The following is a 22,369-nucleotide window of genomic DNA, read 5'->3' as shown; positions in this document are numbered from 1 at the left end:
CATGCTCCAATGGTGACCAAACTTTGGAAGCATGTGGGGGAGGGTCGGACCCTCCCCCACATGCTGACAAAGTTTGGTCACCATTGGAGCATGTTTGGATTATCAATTAGCACCTAGTGTAGATTTTTGAAGTCTCTTGGTACTTGAGAGGGCATGGAAAATCCCACTCTTCTCCATACCATCATACCCAAACATGCTTTGATGGTGACCAAATTTTACGATCATGTGGGGAGACGCACCTCCAAATGCTTGCAAAGTTTGGTCACCATTGGAGCATGTTTAGATTAGTAATTAGCACCCAGTGCGAATTTTTCAAGTCTCTTGGTGCTTGAGAGTCCATAGAAAATCCCGCTCTTATCCATGCCATCGTATCCAAACATGCTCCGATGGTGACTAAAATTTGCATGCATGCGGGGGGTGGGTAGAAAATCCCGCTCTTCTCCATGCCATTGTACACAAACATGTTCTGATAGTGATCAAAATTTACGAGCATGTGGGCCGTGGGACCCCCACATGCTCGAAAATTTTGCTCACCATGCTCACATGTGAGTACCCCCCACATGATCGCAAATTTTGGTCACCATCGCAGCATGTTTGGGTACAATGGCATGGAGAAGAGCGGGATTTTCCGTGGCCTCTCAAGCACCAAGAGACTTGAAAAATCCACACTAGCAGCTAATTGCTAATCCAAACATGCTCTGATTATGACCAAACTTTACGAGCATGTGGGGGCAGGTCCCCCCCCACATGCTTTGCAAAGTTTGGTCACGATCAAAGTATGTTTGGGTACGATGGCATGGAGAAGAGCGGGATTTTCCATGGCCTCTCAAGCACCAAGAGACTTGAAAAATCTGCACTGGATGCTAATTGCTAATCTAAACAAACTCCGATAGTGATGAAACATTTTTGAGCATATGGGGGCGGGTCCCCCCCCCATGGTTGCAAAGTTTGGTCACCATCAGAGCATCTTTGGGTACGATGGCATGGAGAAGAGCGAGATTTTCCATGGCCTCTCAAGCACCAAGAGACTTGCAAAATCTGCATTGGGCGCTAATAGCTAATCCAAAAAAGCTCCAATGGTGACGAAACTTTGTGAGCATGTGGGGCTCAGTCCCCCCCACATGCTCGTAAATTTTGGTCACTATCGGAGCACGTTTGGGTACGGTGTTATGGAGAAGAGCAGGATTTTCCATGGCCTCTCAAGTGCCAAGAGACTTGAAAAATCCGCACTAGGCGCTAATTGCTAATCCAAACATGCTTTGATGGTGATCAAACTTTATGAGGATGTGGGAGCAAGTCTCCCCCACATGATTGTAAAGTTTGGTCACCAGGTATGAAGGCATTGAGAAGAGCGAGATTTTCCATGGCCTCTTAAGCACCAAGAGACATGAAAAATCCGTACTAGGTGCTAACTGCTAATCCAAACATGTTATGATGGTGACCAAACTTTGCGAGCATGTGGGAATGGATCACCACATCAGAACATGTTTGGGTACAAATGGCATGGAGAAGAGTGGGATTTTCCATGGCCTCTCAAGCACCAAGGGACTTGAAAAATCGGCACACTGGTGGGTGCTAATTTCTAATCCAAAAATGCTCCAATGGTAACCAAACTTTGCAAGCATGTGGGTGAAGGTCTTCCCCACATGCTCACAATTTGTGGTGACCATTGGAGTATGTTTGGGTACGATGACATGGAGAAGAGTAGGATTTTCCCTAGCCTCTCAAGTATCAAGAGACTTGAAAAATCCGCATTGGGTGCTAATTTCTAGTCAAACATGCCCCAATGGTGACCAAACTTTGTGAGCATTTGGAGGCGGGTCCCTCCCATATGCTCACAGATTTTGGTCCCCAATGGAGTATGTTTGGGTATGATGGTCTCGCCACATGCTCGCAAAGTTCAGTCACCACCATTGGAGCATGTTTAGGTATAATGGCATGGGGATTTTCAACAAACAATATGATAGCCAAAGTGCGAAGAAAATCCAAAAACCATGAACATTAACTAAAATTCAATGATTCTCAATAATGATAAAAACTCATAATGATAAAAACATCAACTAAGTACATCAGAATTTGAGCTAACCCATCTACTGTGGGTTTAGCCACCACTAACTAAAAAGATCAAGGCATAATGAAAATGAGCTACCCCAGCTATTCTGAGGTTAGTCGTCTCATTGCCAATAAATCTAAGTACAATGTAAGTAAGCTAAGCCAGCTAGTCTGAGTTTAGTCACTATCAAGATAGAGATCTAGTCAGTAGCACCCTATCTAGCTCTCAAATTCTCTAGAATGCTCTCATGGTCATCCACTCGAAGCGGAAAACACGTGCGAGAACTCTATTTCTGGCTTTGTACCTCGATCAAGAGTACAGAGCCAAAAATGCGGTCGAGAACTCTATTTTTGGCTCTAGGGGTAGCAACCACTAGATGAGAGAATTGAAATGCCTCCATCTCCCACTTCCACTACTGGAAATCAAGACTTCCCTGACAAAGTCGAATCTACTGGTAGAACCGGCCTGCCATAATCATGTTATGGGAGTCAAAAGAAAACCCATGATCATCCACTGTATCCTAGTGCATTTTGGCCTAGTGCAACTCATCAAATAGTAGTCTACTCCCTAGCTATTACCCTCACTGGCAATAACAGTAAATACATCACCATCCTGTAGCAAATCTACCAGGTCATCATACCTGGCCATGAACAGAGGACTTATGTGCTCATCGGACAACATTGGATGTGAAGGATGCTTGGGAGAGGATTGTATGTATCCATGCATCCGCCTAACCTCTCATGGCACAATGTGACCAATCGCTATCCATATATGCTCCACATAGCATATGCAAACCGTCGTGTGTAAATTGTGCAGGCCGCCATGCACGTGCTCTTGATGGAATGTAAGCCCAAGGTGCCAGGTACTATGTCACAATCTCATGGGAGGCTCTATGGTCAATCATGCCCCACCATCAACATGCCAAAAAAATCTCTTGACAATCTAAGCATCACGTTTGGGATACGATGATGCTCCACTCCCACATAAATGTTGGTGGGAGAACCACTTGACCATGTGGCCCGCATCTCTGAATCGCTCAGCATCCTGCACAGTTGATGGCGTCTTAGAGCATGTTTCATACACGCTCCCACACCATCATGCTCTCCCTTCCCGTGCGGTGACTAGTCTCAAAGAATGGCCAAATCACTGGGATAGTAGACTACATATGCCACCTATAAACCCATAAAACAAACTCTTAGTTATTGTTTTCTTTAAGATGTTCTAGTGAATTTAGTTCAATTATTACAAATCTAAAAAAACCATAAGTACTACCTATAGGGCCAATAGAACTATCTTGACAACTTGAATTATGTGCCACAGCCATCCATCCAAACCCATTGCTGGCCACGCTTGAGCCCACAATCTCGTAAAAAATCATCATGGAGACGAAAACAGTGTTGCACAAAATGTGCATCATGTGAACGATCATCATCACTAATATAGAAATGATACTCTTGAATAATGACATGGGTCCTAGGGGTACTCGCTTTCTCATCTACATGGGCCTTTGCATGTCGATAGCTTATGTGGACCATAATATCAACCTTGTGAGGTAAGTAAGAGAGATGATTAGGACACAAAAAATCAAATAATATAGTTCAAACACAAAACAAATATTATGAAATATAACCATTACTTGCTCCAAAAAGTAATACTCAGATTGTATCTCCTGAAAAAGTGTGGTGTAGTTCTCTACAAAATCAATCATAGAGACGACCACACAAATAGGAAACTCTGCCAAGCATGCTTGGAACCGATGATCCTACTTGGCACAATGACTGTGTCGTATATAGGGGTAGATCTGCTCCCTAAATGTGGCTATGAAGTGACAACGTGGTGTATGTTTGCCCACGAGCTACAACTTCCTAGACTGCCCACCACTCTGGATCACATACTCATAATGTCACCATGGCACTATCTCTTGGTCACTTGCATCAAGATCTACCATCTATAGATGTGCAAGTGAACCACATGATGTGTAATTGCTCTCCACACAAGGCATCATATGGAAATGGGCACCCTCCATGCGTGTACACAAAAGAGAGTGGATGAAATCACTAGGACTATGAGGCAACTCTCTATGCCCACTAAGAGAATGGAACACATCATAAAAAAGTTAGAACTCAACATGGTAGCGACAACAACATGTGTCACGCTGTCGTGAGTACCTCACAAACCAAGGCTTTCACCCCTCAAATGACCTTTGCCCAATTTTAAGCTCTGCTTATGATGCCACAAACTGAGAATATAACTCTGTTTGAGTCATTTCAAGAAAGCAAGCACCGTGTGCAATGAACACTCCTCTTGTCACTCTCTTACGCAAAGTTTTCTTGAAAACTCATGAGGCACGATAATTTTCCTCCCAAAAACTTTCTATCAAGGCTCTAGTAGTTTCATCTAGTAGGCGATAATGCCTAGCTAAACGACCACTACTCGCCCCGACAAAGCACCAACCTCATTGGCATCTAAATTGTGCCGTCTAATAAACCTAACTCTAAGTGCGTGTGGTGCTATGGAAAGAATGCGAGATGTGGCACTCACCTTACCCTTCATTTGGGAGCTACCTGCCACCCACAATAGCCCGTTGAGCAGCCAAAGCGTCCATAGAGTTCCTCTTCTTGTTAACTCTATAGGAACGATGAACACTTTGTAGCACTACCATGCAAGATCCCCTCTCTCTTCAACCTCCAATGTCAGAAAGCGCCTTGCAGTTGGCCATGTTGGGCAAATCGATCAAAGCATCAAGCACGCATGCCTGTGAGGAAGGGCGTGAGGTCTTTGAAATAGGATTAGAAGATTGCATGGGCATGATGATGTGCCTGTGACTTTGATAGTTATTTCCTATCCACACGTGCCCAAAGGAGGGAGTTGAGTTCTTGTAGAAGATAAGGGGGTTAAGGAAGGGCAGGTTCATGTGGATTATCTAAACTAAGGGATAGTGGGGGGGAAGAGGGCAGAGGGAGAGGAAATGGAAGAAGAGGAGCAAGGCTTAGATCATCACCACAGAAGGTGTTGCTCAATGATGTGCTCTCCACTCTCTCTTTCTCTCACGAGTTACCCTTTTCCTCTCCTCCTCTTAAACTTGGTGGATGGGGAGAATTCTAGTCCTATCATGTTTCCGACTCCTACGACTTTGAGAACCCATTCTCAAGGACGCTAAGAGAGAAAAAATTATGAAGGCTCAATGATGGGATAATACTAGAGATGTGTGTGGGATAGTACTAAAGATGTGTGTTTATATAGGAAAATTAGGTCATCCACTTCAAATCTCATTGGATTTTCTATCTAAGATTGATTGGATAATTAAGATAAACATAAAGATAAAAAGAAAACTATTATCCACATAAAAATCAATATTGTTAATAAAAAATATTTACAAGTCTAAATATTTATCATTACTAGATATATAAATATATCTTAAAATACATCTTTTGTTTTATAATTATATAACTACATTTTCTTTTATAATGTATTTTTTTCAAATTTTATTCAAAGATTTTTCCTACACATAAAATATTTTCAAGAAATATTAAATTTAAAATATTATTATTTTTAAATTAAATAACATGAACTTTAGAAATAATATTATTTATCTAATTTTAAAATATAATCCTTTAAAATTAGTGATTTTAAATTCTTTTATATTAATATATTTTTTATTATTTAAAATTCTATATTTTATTTCTCTTTTTTTTAAAATACTAAAAATATCCTAAGTTAACTTTTTCAAGAATATGTTTTTAAAAAAAATGGGAAGGTGAGAAGGAGGTGCCACGTGTCATAGGCGTACATGCCACGTGAGATTTTCTTGACATGTGGCACTATTATGGTTGATGTGGCATGCCATGTCAGCAAGTGCAAGGTGGCATGCAAAGGTTGAAGAAGATGTGGCATTAATGATGACTAGGATGATGAGGTGGGAAGTCAACTAGGTTTACCATGTTGACATGGAGGGTGGAGGTGGCAAGGTACTTATGTGGATCCTCTCGAAGAGCTGATGTGGACATAAAGTGGCATGCATATAAAAGATTTATGCCTACCTAAGCCCTCACACATGACATGATATCTAGGCTTTGAATTTTACCAAGCCTAGATTTTCAAACCTAACTAGGATTGGTTTTAGACTTGAAAGGAGAGAGTGGATACGATATGGGAGTTTTCGCTTGGGAGGAAAATGGACCTTCCAATACTCAAATTAAGCCAATTTGTTTTAAATAAATTCATGGTAACAAGTATATTGATCCCTAGAGTTTTTACATTTAAAGATTCAATATTTAATTTTCTAGAATTAAATTACAATTGATTTAATGGGCCTCTAACAATCATAACAAATTTTCCAAAGTAAATCTACAAAAATCCAGCCATTAGATTTGTAATTTTACCTTAGATCCACATTCTACTAATCTTCCCCAATCTAATCATCACTAGATCCATAAAAATTGAGCATTTTAAATCGTAGATGTGGTGGGAGGACAAAATAGGATGTTTTTTAAATAATTATAATGCCTTTTAAATAATATAGAAAATAGTAGAATATATAAAAAATTACTCGATAAATTAAGTTAAGATCTATGTTATTTTAATTTGTTATATGCAAAGTGGGAACATCATATGAGTAATAATGTACAAGTTATAGATAATTTACTCACATTCAGTGTACCTGTCCAAACCTCCTACAGGGCCTGTATACAATTTTGGTTCCCAAAGAAAAGCAGATTTGCAATTATTGGATATTCTACGATGTTTCATTAGAAAACCTTGAAGTGAAACTCCTTAGCTAACTAGGAGAGTTGGCTATTATTCTTGAAAAAATGCATGTTTTTCAGGCTAAACCCAAGGTGGATTATTGCTACCTATGTAAAACCATGCTTTAGGAGTAATACAATCATCTTGGAGGTCCACACAACATGGAGATGGTGATACTATTTTGTGATAGAGAAAATCCAACAGTGAAGTATCTGATGGTGTTACATGTAAAAGGCTCGTAGAGAGCTTCTCTCCAAAAGATCTCCTCAATCAAAAAACATGCCTTATCCATATAAGGCCCTCCTTGACAAAACCTCTATTCCTTCAACTTCATCCTTGCCATCAATCAAAACAATAAGCTTCCACCTCTAACTTTATTGCCATGGTCATATTCATGTTCATGTATACATCTAGGCCATGGGCAGATTTTTGGCTTTTGTACATAGCATCTTGTATATGTTTTATGCATGACCACCCTTTGATTTTGAGGACAAAATCATTGTAGGAGGGGATGGTTTGTAACAAAGTTTCCTAATGGTGCACGTGCACATGGGGATGGGCCTAGGCACATATGGGGGTTGAGTCCATTTACATATGTGGGGCACATGGGGCCCTAGGGGTATAAATAGGAGATTACTATCATGTACTAGGATCTTTTACTCACTTTATGACATTTGGACATCTATTCTCCTTGGAACATGTGTTCCCATGGATATGGTGGGAACTCCCATGAGTGCTCTAGGTATTGCTCCCTATGATTAGCTTCCTCTAGGTGAGAGGCTAACACACCACACTTCCCTGATTTCTTGCAAGCAGTAAGCGTAGTAGAGAGTTGGTTTAGGTCCCAAATGTGGACATTTTGTACTAGTATGGTTCGGTCAACAAATCAGCACAACAATAGTTTTCTCTTGGAATAAAGGTGAGGTTGACTGGCCTACTAGTCACGGCCTTGACTTATTCTCCATTGTTGGATCATTTGTTGCATCAATGTTGTTGCTAGTTAATCTACCTATTGCCCTAAAGAGGGTTCCTTCCCCTTCCCTTCAGATTTCATACTTGTGGTTTTTGTTAGAAATAATGTCCCAAACATCAGCTATTTTCATATGGTTATTTTTTGCAGTAAGTGCTCTTTGTTGGTGAAGCACATTTACCAAGAACATAGCCTACCATTTTCCCTTGATTTAGGAGAATCCCCTAGCATCTCTCAACATCTGAAATCTACCTCTTTTAGGTGCTCAATTATCTCCACTATTTTAGCCTAGGTACTCTCCATGTTTACACCTCATAGGTGATGTAAGCAAAGCTTGGCTCTCTCTCAATGTACTTGCCTATATATTAGGCCTTTCATTTTCAATAAGATACGCTCTCATTTTACAACTTAGCCTCTCCCACATTATGCTCATTTGATTAGTGCATTCTTAATCACTTTAGTTTAGTTTAATTATGCTTTAATAAGTGCTTTAATCCACCTTGAATCCAACATGGTATCAGAGCCAGACATAGCTTCTGCTACACTGCTCCCTATCATCACCTGATGACCAATAAATAACATTAAAATTATTGCCTTCAATTATTGTAATTATTACAACCCATGCCATTGTCGTCTCAATTTATTATTCAATGTTCTTCTTTAGCTCTGCTACTCTTGAGTATCACATGCCATCACTGATTAGCAAAATCCTCTGAGGAAATGCCTCCTCCAGCCATTGTTGACATCTAGCACACGTCGAAGTTCAGTGTCCGACGTTAGCTTGCTACTTTTACATAGTTGCAGCCCAATAGCCGAAGTCATCACCATTTTCGCTCCTCACGGTACGCTCAAGCGGCCAAAATATTGGGCAAGGAGTTTTCATCAAGGATTTTCTTCAAGTCTTCAAATTTGTTTCCAATTGCCTACCTGAATCTGATTGCCTAGTTGAATCTGACTAATGAGCTGATTCCAACTTGTTTTACTGATTTTGACATGTCTTGATGATTCCGACTTGTTTTGCTGATTCTGACATGGCTTGCTGATTTCGACTGCTTTGGCTGAATCTGACATATCTTGTTGATTCCATCCAATTGATTCTGTTGTGCTAATTTTGACCAACTGATTCTGTCTAGCTAATTCTGTCCTACTAATTCCATTTAGATTATTCTAAAAATTTAATTATGTGTCCTGCTAATTTAGTCTTGCTGATTCGATTTCAACTTGTGATACTTGGCCTTTTTGTTCTTGTATGGTTTGTATGCTACATGTGTCATGTTTACTTTATGGACCTTTTATTCAAGAGAACACTACTTCAACAATGCTTGTGCTCTCAAAGATTCTAAAGACTAAACACAAAGACAAAGCTTGTTTTTCAAAGGCTGGCTACACATATGGAGAAGAAGGAGTGAAACACCATCTAGTGGAACATCATGAAGCCTTATTTGGGGCCTACTTTCATTTTGGTGATTATGCTTTTTGATGTTCCATGGCACTAGTCTATTTATCTCACTTTATTTCCCTTATTTTTTTTTTAGGCTTAGATACTTTTCTTGTGGCATTGTAAACCAAGGAGCTTTTAATGTACTATATTTTCATATGGGCATCTTTTGTTTATGGGTCACCCAAATTTATTTTGTGGAGCCTCACCTTGGTCATCATACCCACAATATCTTAAGATTTATATCCACTTTTTGATTGTGGGAGGGGAATTAAAGGCTAGGACATATTAGCTATCATATTTTATCTTTACCCATGTTTGGTTCATGGGAGGGTGTTAGAAATAATGTCCCAAACATGAGCTATTTTTGTATGGTTATTTCTACCATTTATCCTTGCTGTAAGTGCTCTTTGGTGAAGCACATTTACCAAGCACATTTATCCTTGTTTGTAAGTGATCTTTGGTGAAGCACATTTATCAAGCATCTAGCCTACCATTTTCCCTTGATTTAGGAGCATCCCCTAGCATCTCTCAACATTTGGAATCGACCTCTTTTAGGCACTCAATTATCTCCACCATTTTAGGCTAGCTACTCTCCACCTTTACACATCATAGGTGATGTAAGCAGATCTTGGCTCTCTCTCAATGTACTTGCCTATATATGAGGCCTCTCTCTCAATGTACTTGCCTATATATGAGGCCTCTCTCTCAATGTACTTGCCTATATATCTTGGCTCTCTCTCAATGTACTTGCCTATATATGAGGCCTCTCATTTTTAATAATAAGATACACTCTCATTTTACAGCTTAACCTCCCCCACATTATGCTCATTTGATTAGTGCATTATTAATCACTTCATCTTAGTTTAATTATTCTTAAGGATGAAGTTTAATGTGTGCTTCGATCCACCTTGAATCTAATAGTTTTAAAGGAAGTTTCAAAAGTTCCTTAACACAATTCTTGGGAACGAGTTTCCTTGAAATTTTCTTCAAAGTCCATGGCGCTTCTACAACACTGCTAGTCAAAAGAGGTGTATGTTAACCATCATGGTTAACAATACTCAAAGCATGGTTACACTTCATGTGATTCATTTTTATGCAAAACTGTGCTAAGCACTACATGTAAAAAGATATGGGATGATCTAGTTTACGACATACAATGCCAACCATGAGCAACAAAGCCTAGGTGTACATAAAGCTTGAGAACTAGGTTTGGGTCCCCAATTGTTAATGGGTAGCTGGCCATTGTAAAAAGAGAGCTTATGCATATAAGTGAATTATGAAATATGAAAAGAATACAATCCCATTATCACAATTGAGTCTTCTTCTTCTTCCCTCTTACTTTTTTGTGGCTATGGTGGTAAGCTTGTGTGTTCATGCATGCTTGATTGCTTGATTGTGAGTGTGTGCCTGCAGGTGATGCTTCCTTCCTTTGCTCTTGTTCTTCTTCTTCTTCTTCTTCTTCTTCTTCTCTCTCTCTCTCTCTCTCTCTCTCTCTCTCTCTCTCTCTCTCTCTCTCTTTCACACATAGAGGCATTGAGATAGGAGTAGAGCTCTTCATAGCTCCTTTTCTCATTTCTCCTTACCTAGCTCAAGAAAATTTGCACTTGAGTGACACAAAGTGGTGGTGGCGTGAGCCCCTAGCAGCTTCACATCAAGGAGTTAACCCACTTAGGGTGGTTGGCTAAGTTCATGTTCCCAAAATGACCCTTGCATCTTCTCTCTTTTCTTCTCTTCTTCCTCTCTCATGCAAAGCGAATGCTAATTTAGGTGAACATCTTTTGCGCCGCTACTACATAATCTGTTTTGAAGAAAGAGTCTTGTCTTTCTTGGATGGAATGCAAATCCATTGGTTGTAGGACTTTGGTGTGAGTTATTTATTTGATTTTTTTAATCTCTGTTTTTTTTGGTACAATGGAGTTGCAAAATGGAGAATAAGGAATAATAGGATCTTTGTAGGCTACACCAAACACGGAAGCTACAAATAAGTGCCCTAATTTTTTGCTTGATTCCATTGATTTTTGGTTTTTTCTTCAAGTAGTTAGAAAAACTACACGTTAGCTTAATCCCACCTTTAGTCCTAGGCTATTAGGATAAACTCTTTGCATCATTAGGTAGCTTAGGACTATCTTAAGCTATATATATATATATAAAACCCTAAAAATTTATCATAAGGGAGAAAAACCACAAAAAACTAGCATAACTCATTCTCGGGTTGCACCTCTAAGAAGTGAATGACCGTTTACTTCACAGAGGTATGGCCTTACCTTCTTTAGCTATGCCTATTCACTTCCAGTAAGAGAAACTCTCCAAATCTATCTCATAAATGAGAGTAATGGGCATTAAAAAAGAACAAATGTGCATTAAAAGAGCATTACTGTGGTTTAGGTGAATCTCATAGGAGAATATTTGGAGGTGAATCTCATAGGAGAATATTTGGAGGTGGAATAGCAAGACACCTACGTGTTAGTCTGTGAGAGTGAACATCCATATCTTCACAGATGAGAATTCATTCCTCCATGAGTGAACAATTGTACCTTTTCAAGCCCATGACCGTTCTTTTATCTAGCCATGATTGCATCTTTCTGACACATGAATGCCCATCCTCCATAAGGGAATGCCCGTTCCAGCCCACGATCATACTTGCAAAATAAACGATCACTGCTTTCATGCCCACATCAAATGAACGTCCATTCCTCTATGAACGAACGATTGTTCCTAACTCCTAGATGGTAAAAATTTCCCTATTCCAAAGTATGACTTAATCGTTACTCAACACATTTATGCACTAGTGCTCAAGGACATTGGTGCAAAACAGCCCCTTATTTGATAACAACAAACGCTCCTACGCACTATGCTTACTAGATCTGACCCTCGCGTCGTGGAGTCAGTGAAAAATAACCCCTTACATTGAACCCTCCTACGCTTACTAGATTTGACCCTTTGGTTAACAATGTGTGGAGTCAAATAGTGGTAGCATGAGTGAAAGCGAAGAACACCCAAGCACACGGGACAAACCACCCTCCACTTATTAGAGATAGGACGATTGGCTACCTAGTGTATGGATAAGCCATTAATGTGAGAGAAAGCCCCAGGATCCCTTGCACATTCACAAAGGAATCTTGCCTCGAGATTTAAAAAATTTATTGTACGAAACACACAATTAGAAGAGCCTCATCCCAAGGAATTGAACATGGATCGTTAACTTGAGAGAGACTTCACACCCCCGCTAGACCCAAGACTGGAGGTGGCGTAGGGCCTAGATAATCTAATTCAAACTGATCCAATAGTCTGGGGGGCCATGCCAACCACCATGTCAACAAGTTCATTTCAAGGCCATAGACCAGGGCCAAGCCTGGGTCAAGAACTAGTCCATTAAGGCCTCCTCTCAACAAAGAGAAAGAGTCCACCCACATAGCACCCATGTATAGTAACTATCTGCTTCATGGGGTGTATCCCAGATACCATATGGATCCTTATGAAGTGCACATCGGCCCATCACTAAGGCAAGTGCAAGATTCCTCCTCAGCCTGAATAATGAATAGGCTTTACTTCAATCCCTTCTTGTAATCATTCCCTGTTTCTGAATACAAGAAAATATTATTTTCTTTGTTTTTGCCTAGAGAGATGAAAAATTCTAGAGGGTGGTAATTAAATATTGAGATATTTTTGATGTAAGAATTCTACAAGATTTTCTAAGGGTCAAGATTTTCTAAAAGTTTTGGATTATGGTCCAAGGCTAAAGAAATGGCTTTTTAATGCTTTTATGTTACATAAATTATGATAAAATTATGATTTAGATCCATAAATTAGATTTAGATCTATTGATAGTTAATCTATCATAAGTGTATTACTAAGTCTTATGCTTCTCAAAATTATTAAAAATTATCAGGTGGTAATTTTTTTAAAAATTAACACATAAATCATTTTTATGCATAATATGAAAAGAGGACTTCCTACCATATTCTAGGATTAGTCATCCTATGTTAAATGAATAATTCTCATCATATCCATGGAAAATTAAATTTTAATGTTTATGCACAAATAGTTAATTAGAGAAAAAGAGAAATTTTTAGTAATTTCATTTTTATGATAAAAGAGGAATTCCCATGATAATGGAGATCCACGTATTCCAATGGAGAAAGAGAAAATTTGAAATATTAAAATAATGGATATTTTATTTAAAATTAAAGAAGAATTTTAGATAAATTATTTTATGCATGAATAAATTTAAATGATAAAAGAGGAATTTTCATCATATTTGGAATTCAATCATTTAAATGGAAAAAGTGAAATTCTTATCATATTTGGATTATTGGACATTTTATTCAATTTTAAGAGAAATTTTAGTTAAATTTATTTTTATGCATAAGAAAGATTTAAATGATAAAAGAGGAATTCCCATCATATTTGGAATTCAATCATTTAAATGGAAAAAAATGAAATTCTTATCATATTAGGATTAATGGATATTTTTATTTAATTTTTGAGAGGAATTTTAGTTAAATTTATTTTATGCATGAATAAATTTAAATGATGAAAGAGGAATTCCAATCATATTTGGAAGTCAATAATTTAAATGGAAAAAGAAGAATTCTTGGTATATTTAGAATATTGAATATTTTTATTTAAAGAGGAATTTTAGATAGATTTATTTTATAATAAAAGAGGAATTCCCATGACATTTGGATTGTACTCGTTAAATGAGAAGACGAGGAATTTTAAGCTTATTTAAAAAAATGGATAATTGTATTTAATTAAAAGAAGAATTTTTATGATATTTAAGTAGAGAAAGATTTGAATTGATTTTTAATGATGACGAAAGAAGAAATTTTCACCCTAATTCCACCTAGGGAATTAAGGTTGAGAAATTAAATGGTAGAACGAATATCTCTAGATATTTTATTTGGTTAAATCACTAAATTGGTATTTATCCAAAAATAGATGTTTATCTGAAGAAAATCCTTGTTAGAACTAAACCGAATGATTTTGGTTAGACTACGAGAGAGGGACGGATAGTAAACCTACTTGTCCATCTCTTCATGTGAATCAAGTAAAAACTTCGTGACCAATTCCAGTTCCTAAATATAAAGAATAGACCACGGTTTAATTAAACTAGTTTTTCTTTGACCGAAATCACCCAGAATCTAGTTGGACAATCAGTCAAATGATGGATAGATTACCCTGATGAGAGATCAAGGAATCTCATTATGAAATTGGGAAATTAAGGAAAAAGGGGTTTTGTGGAACTAATCTCAAACTGGGAATTTTACTTGCATAGAACCTCTTTTTTTCATTTAAAGGATTGTTTTATGCCAGGAGGAAGCATTTGGCATGTGTTTTACTAAGAGGAGGTTTGTTGCAACAGCCTGCAGGGAGTCGTCGAGGGACATCTCTCGCGGACAAAGCCTGCCAAGGTCTTGACCAGCCTCGGTATGGTAAAAATGGTGCGCTTCTGATACGATGGGAGCGAGGACTTACAAAAAGCGATCCCTAAGTGAAGTGCTAGGACACCTAAGGAGGATCCTAGAGGATTCTGACCAGGTGATGCATGGGCTCGCGGTTGCTATGACATCCATGCGTGCATCGAGGAAGATTCGGATGGACTAAAAGGAAAGATTTTTGGGAATCAAATTTTGATATTGGATCTCATTGGTTGGCTAGCTGGTCTTCAACGGAGAGTCAAGATAATAACATTTTGGAATACAATGGACTCAAAATTTTGGAGGATGATGATCAGTAATATTATGATTTTCATTTAAGGATTATTTTAAAGACAGTCAAATCTGTTATAAATGGCAATTTCATATCAGGTGTGTACGTGGTATGCCTACTTTAGTTTTTGCTTGAAAGCCGGCTAGGGGGCCTGGGAACTCTTTTCCTCGGTACCCGGGCAAAACACAACCAAATCTTTACAAAGGAATCCCACCAATACAGTGGTCGGGTGGTTGGCTAACCCATGGGCCGGATCGAAGGATTCCTACGAAACAATTAGGATACGATTAGTCACGTTAGTTAGATTAAGTCCTAAGAAGACCTTTGTTCTGTGGGAGGGAATGCGGCTGTGCCTCGTTAAAGGAGGAAAAAAGTGATGATTCTATGGACCAAGTTCAAGTCTCTTCTTTGATTTGACCATGTCACTTCAGGTTCGGTAGGATCAGCTTAACTAGTTAAGACTTTGACTCTTTAGATTAATTCCCCCGTTAGAAGATTTTTCCATGGCGGAATTGCCCGTGCCGGGTGAGGGAAGTTTTTTTGGGCTCAGTTTTGGAGGAACTGTCGGGCTAGTCCCTTGTCCATACATTTGCGGGGGCGGGCGAGGCCCCGAGTGTGGATCCCCGCCCCGCGCGGGAGGCTCACGCTGCTTCCACCACCGCCACCGCCCTTGGAGGGGGCACCGCTGAGGGGCGGGGGTCTTATCAGAGCTTTGTTGAAAGCTAATAAGGACAAATGAATTCTTATCAGAGCTTTGTTGAAAGCTAATAAGGACAAATGAATTCTTATCAGAAATTTGTAGTAAAAACTCACAACAAAGAGCATTTACATATTGTATTTTCATTCTGTAAGCTTTTTTAATCAAAGAATTTGATTTTATAGATGGAAGTTCCACACTTATCTGGTGTTCCCGACATCACCCAGTCATAAGACATGATTGTGTTGGCCTTCGAGCATCTCATCTCTTCCGCTACAACTCGAACGAGCCGAGCCAGATTTGTAGGCCATTTCGAGGATCTATATTTTCCTGACCCAGCAGAGAGACGGCAGAACAAATGGTTTGCAGGGCAGTATGTCCACGCCTCTTACGACCAGCGTGCGATGCTGAGGCAAAAATCTCTCATTGACCATGATTTTGATAAACCTGAAAGCGATACATGGTGTTATTTTATATCACTCAAGGCCTCAAAATTTGAGACTTTCTTGCCAAATCTACAGACTCCTTAGTCGTTTTATTCCTAAGGAGAAGATAGTAGCTCCCTCCTTGGCGCAGTAAGAGAACATTTGTATCACGACATGTCTATAGCCCCAGTACCGTCGTCTTATACGTCTCCTGAGGAGATTTTGACTTTTGGAGCCGAGCTTCTCTATGTACATATTGCAACTTTTATATAAATAAAGAAATGTTTTGTGGAAAGATTCCTTGTTGTATAAGTGATTGTTTATTGAACGAATTAATGAAGTAAAATCTGTTACTGGATATATGTCATAGATCTCCAATACGATCATTTATCTTGTTAAAGAAATTATTTCTCGAACCTCTTGAGTCTTAGGATTTCGTGGATGATATCAAAATAAAAATTTAATAATATATCATTTTTGGCAGAATCATGAGGCGAGGAAACCGTGGCCGTTAGCTAGACCCTCTCTCTGATGAAGAAGAGCTTGACCCCGACGTTCGCAAGGCTCTTCACAGAACTCAGCGCCAGGACCCTTCAAAGGAGAAGGGGAGAACCTGGGCAAGGATGTGGAGAAATGGGTGGAAGCTATGGAAGAGTATTTTGATGTCACAACAGGCTACAATGAGTGGAGCAAAATGGCTCTTGCCAGGCTAAAAATTGTGGAGACAGTCAGGGTGGCATGGAAGAACCATTGTGACACCAACAATCAACAGCATGTAATGGCGGTTTGACATGCTGAATAGATGGGCTGAAGCATAAGGGGTGTAGCTATGTGTGGCTAAAGGGATTGGGACAATTTTACTCGTCGTGAAGGGAGAGAGAGCTCCTCCACCAGGTGGGGGTACAGAAGCTATTTGAAAAAAGAGGTAAAAACTTGATTATCTACTAATCCTAATTAATTAGGTGATTAGCAAGATAATGGGCTCATAAATTTGATGGATTTTAAGCTAGGCTCTGATACCATGTTAAATTTGCAGCAATGTGATGAGCTATGGTGGATCAAATGCTAGAATCAACATCATTAGCAAAGAGATTAGATGATACTTAAGACGTGATTAGTGAGAACAATTAACTGATAGCTTAATGTACGCATGGATAATAAAAAACCAGCAAATTCTCATTAGGCCAATGCCTCAATTTATAGAGTTTACATCCAAGCATCTAATCCCACTGATCTCTCCTTGATTCACTCCACCTCTTTTGTATGATTCTCTCCACCTCTTCCCAGAATATCTCCACACCTCCTAAATCTTCTCATGCTACCCTTTATTCTCTCCCAGTAGATACTTCTCACCTCATAGCTTCTCACTCATTTACAGATTCTCTTTTACAGCCTCTTGCTAAAAGGGCTTGTTCTCGCACACACCCTATTCACTTGTATATTTCAACAGCTCTAGGACACCCATGTGTGCGTCGAGGAAGATTCAAATGGACTAAAAGGAAAGATTTTTGGGAATCAAATTTTGATATTGGATCTCATTGGTTGGCCAGCTGGTCTTCAATGGAGAGTCCAGAGGATACATTTTGGAATACAATAGACTCAGAATTTTGGAGGATGATGATTAGTAATATTATGATTTTCATTGAAGGATTACTTTAAAGACAGTCGAATCTGTTATAAATGGCAATTTCATATCGGGTGTGTATGTGGTATGCCTACTTTAATTTTTGCTTGAAAGCCGGCTAGGGAGCCTGGAACTCTTTTCCTCGATACCCGGGCAAAATACAATCAAAATCTTTATAAAGGAATCCCACCAATAGTGGTCCGTGGTTGGCTAAACCATGGGCCGACTATATCAGAGGATTCCTGTGAAACATACGATTAGTTACGCTAGTTAGATTAAGCCCTAATTGAGAAGACCTTTGTTCTATGGGAGAATCAGCTGTGCCTCGTTAAAGGAGGAAAAAAGCGGTGATTCAATGGACCAAGTGCAAGTCTCTTCTTTGATATGACCATGTGACTTCAGGTTTGGTCGGATCAGTTTAACTAGTTAAGACTTTGACTCGTTAGATTAATTCCCACGTTAGAAGATTTTCCCATGGCAGAATTGCCCATACCTTCTGGGCGAGGGAAGTTTTTTCGGGCTCGGTTTCGGAGGAACCGCCGGGCTAGTCCCTTGTCCGCGAGGCCCCGAGTGTGGATCCCCACCCCACGCGGGAGGCTAATGCTAATTCCGTCGCCAGCGCCCTCGGAGGGGGCACCGCCAAGGGGGCAGGGGTCTCACAGCATGGTCCACAAATGCGAAACTATCCTCTAAGCCTCGCTTTCCCACCCATCATACCTCCACATGCACTAGACTTAGCTATGATAGGATTGACACTTCAAATGTTGATGATAGCCATGGAAATAGGGAGGGGGTTGTAAGATTCCTCCCTCCAGCTTTTGAGGTGTACAGGTGTAAGAACCTTCCCTTTTGATCTTATAATTATTCCCCTCTCTGAAATAAAAGAAAGATCCTGTTTTACCCGGTTTTGGTCTGGAGAGAGAAAATATCTAGAGGGAGGTAATTTAAAATTGAGATATTTTTGGATATAAAAATCCTCCTAGTGTCTAAAATTGTTTCCCCTGAAATAGAAATTCAAAAAGAACTTTCCAATGTGCAATTGGAATTAATTGAAAATAGGTATAAAGGACCTTACACTAAGGGTCTAGATTTTCAGAAATATTTAGATTATGGTCCAATTAAGATTCCTATGGACCAATAGGATCAATCCAAGTGTAGGGAGGAGATAAATTGAAGAATAAAAGAGAAACCCCCCAAATATGAGTAAATGCTCACATAAGATGAAGAGTGGACTAAGGACCAAAGAAAAGAATTAAAAAACTGAATTTTGATACCTTAGTGTGGGGATCTCTCCTCATGAAGTAGGCACCTTTTTCTCATCATTACCCCCAATTTTTAATCAATAAAATGAGATATTTTCATCTCTCCTCTCTCCTAATTCAAAACTAGATCCAAAAAGTAAGCTAAACTGACCCAAAAATGGTCAAAAATTAACCAAACTGATCTGGAAAATTCTAGAATCAGTTTCCTTGGTTAGAGGCTCACTTTTTCCTATAAATAGAAGCCTCCCCCTTTGTAAAAGCTTAATAGTGTTTATGCACTGCTACTCTGCTCTCCTGTTCCTGAGCCATCTACATTGGATTTTTTAATAATTCAATTATTTTTGGCCTAATTCTCTCCAAAGTGAACTGGTGGCCACTCTTGCTTCAAACAAGAGTAGAACCATCAATCCCTCAAGCCAAAGGAGAGCTTACAAGCTCCATGATGTAAGTTAATTTTCTTACTTGTTTAACGAAAAATCTATGGTTTTCTTAATTTTTATGTACAAATGTTGAATTAAATTCAAATGCTATGCCTTTGATAAAAAGGCCACCCCCTTCTCCTCTTTACATTCCAACCTTTCTCAATCCTAGAAAGATTAACTAAAGGATTAATTAAACTCTTCTTATTGTTTACTCTCTTGAATTTAGAAAATTGTGTAGATTAGAGTTCTATAAATCTAATTTGGGTTAATTTAAGTTAAATAAAGAATGATAAAAATGAGAAATGGTCAGCCATACAAAGGAGGTTATGGCAAAATTTTCTAGAATTTTGTGGAAGAGAAGGTTTAATTTTATGTTATTCCAAAAGAGTAATTTCCACCATTTTTGCATCTAAAAGAAATATTCTAATTACTCCATGTATATATTCACCTATGAATATGCATGGATATCACTGATATTAATTATTAAAATTGATTTTTATGCATAGAAAGATGCATAATGGAAATTTTTTTATTATAAAAGTGTTATTATTATTAAATTTGATTTCTATGCATAGAAAGATGCATAATGGAAATTTTTTTATTATAAAAGTGTTACTCTTATTAAATTTGATTCTATGCATAGAAAGATGCATAATGGAATTTTTTTCATCACAAAAGTGTTATTCTTATTAAATTTGATTTCTATGCATAGAAAGATGCATAATGGAATTTTTTTAATTATAAAAGTGTTATTCTTATTAAATTTAATTTCTAGCATAGAAAGATGGATAATGGAATTTTTTATTATAAAAGTGTTATTCTTTTTAAATATTTCTATGCATAATGGATTTTTTTAATTACAAAAGTGTTATTCTTATTAAATTTGATTTCTATGCATAGAAAGATGCATAAAGAAATTCTTTTTTATTTTAAAAATGTTATTCCTATTAAATTTGATTTTATGCATAAAAGGATTGTTTTATATTATTCCCATTGAAGTTGATTTTTATGCATAAATAGATGCATAAAGAATTTTTATATCAAAATTAGAATTCTCTTAAATTCTATGATTAAATTCTATGAGTATTTGATAAATGAATAATTAAATACTCTAAGAGAGAAATTTCTATCGTTTTATATTCACACGGATTATAAAAAGAAAATTCAAAAAATCTATCGAGATAGAAATATTCAGATAAATGATTAATTTATTCCTCATTGAAATTCGTAACTAATTTAGAAATCAGTTAAGTGAATATTCAAAGAAAGAAATTTAGTAAAATAGTAACTGAATTATCAAACCTTTTCAAGAAAGATAGTTCAGAAAAAATCTTACCCGACTCGAATCTTGAATCAGACTATGACCAAGACTAGACTCTTTCGTCAGTTTTGAGGAAAGAATGGATGTGGATGTATGTGAAAGAATGGATGTGGATGTATGTGAAAGAATGAATGTGATGGATATGAATGAGTGTGATGTGATGGATGTGAATGGATGGAGGTGATGTGATGTGAAATGGATAGATGTGAGTGAATGAGATGTGATGTGAATCGGGATGTGAATGAATGAGATGTGATATCATGTGAATCGGGATATGAATGAATGATATGGGATGTGAATGGATGAGATGTGAAACGGGATAGATGTGAATGGAGGTGATGTGATGTGAAATGGATGTGATGAAAATTGGGATAGATGTGAATGGATGATATGTGATGTGAATGAATGTGATGTGATGTGATGTGAAACGGGATAGATGTGAATGAATGAGATGTGATGTGAATGGATGTGAATCGGGATAGATGTGAATGAATGAGATGTGAGGTGAAATGGATGTGATGTGATGTGGATTGGGGTAGATATGAATGGATGAGATGTGAATGAATGTGATGTGATGAGATGTGGATATAGGTAGATGCGAGTGGATGAGATTTGATGAGGGATAAATGAGGAAAGATGTGATGAGATGAAAATGATGTGATTGGATGAGAATGGGAATACATATGAAATGGATGTGGATTAAATAATGTGGATTGATGTGGAACAATGTGGAAAGACGAGTTCGTTATAGAAACTCTATTTATGACCTATTTTTAAATGACTGTTTTATGTCAAGAATGCTGGGGAAGCATTTTGACCGTCTTGTGAATGAGGTCATGGAGACCTGAGTGATAAAGTTGCATCAGCTGGAGAGTCAACGGAGGACATCTCGCGTAGCAAGGTCGGCTGAGGTCTTGACCAGCCTCGGTTGATTTAAATGGTGAGCTTCCGGTATGTTCAGCTGAGGTCTTGACCAGCCTCGGTTTGATTTAAATGGTGAGCTTCCGATTTGATTTAAATGGTGAGCTTCCGGTATGGTGGACGTCTCGTGTAGCAAGGTCGGGCTGAGGTCTTGACCAGCCTCGGTTTGATTTAAATGGTGAGCTTCCGGTATGGTGGATGAGGGACCAAGGAAGCAACCTATGAGTGAAGCGCTAGGTGACCTGCGAAGGATCCTAGAGGGTGCTGACCATACGGTGCTCGGGCTCTGGGTTGTCGAAGATACCCACACGTGCATCGGGGAAGATATTGGAACAAGGAGTAAGAGTTGTTTTCTGAATTCGGGCAAGGATCTAGTTGATTAACCTTGCTGGTCTCAACGGATGAATCCATGGCTCTTTTATATGGATCTGCTGGTTGATCTTGCTGAATCTTCAACGGAGATTCCATTTTGATTTTCATAAGTGAATATATTGCCGGGTACTATAAGCTAGGAACTATTGAAAAGGCCCATGATAGGTGGTGAGCGTTCTAGTTGACAATGATGCCATAAGTACACCGATGAAGGAAAAATTAGAAAAAAATTCAACCGGATTAATTTTAGAGGATTAATTCAACCGGATTAATTTTAGAGGATTATGATCAGTGATACCATAGTTTTATTAAATGATTGTTTTAAAGACAACTGAATCTGTGAAAAAGGCAATTTTATATTGGGTGAGTAAGTGGTGTGACTAGTTTTAAGTTTGCATGAATA

Source organism: Cibotium barometz, chromosome 51 (genome assembly GCF_041138505.1).
Source record: "Cibotium barometz isolate CiBa-2024 chromosome 51, ASM4113850v1, whole genome shotgun sequence".
In the NCBI taxonomy this organism is placed as follows: domain Eukaryota; kingdom Viridiplantae; phylum Streptophyta; class Polypodiopsida; order Cyatheales; family Cibotiaceae; genus Cibotium; species Cibotium barometz.
This window is presented reverse-complemented; position numbering follows the sequence as displayed.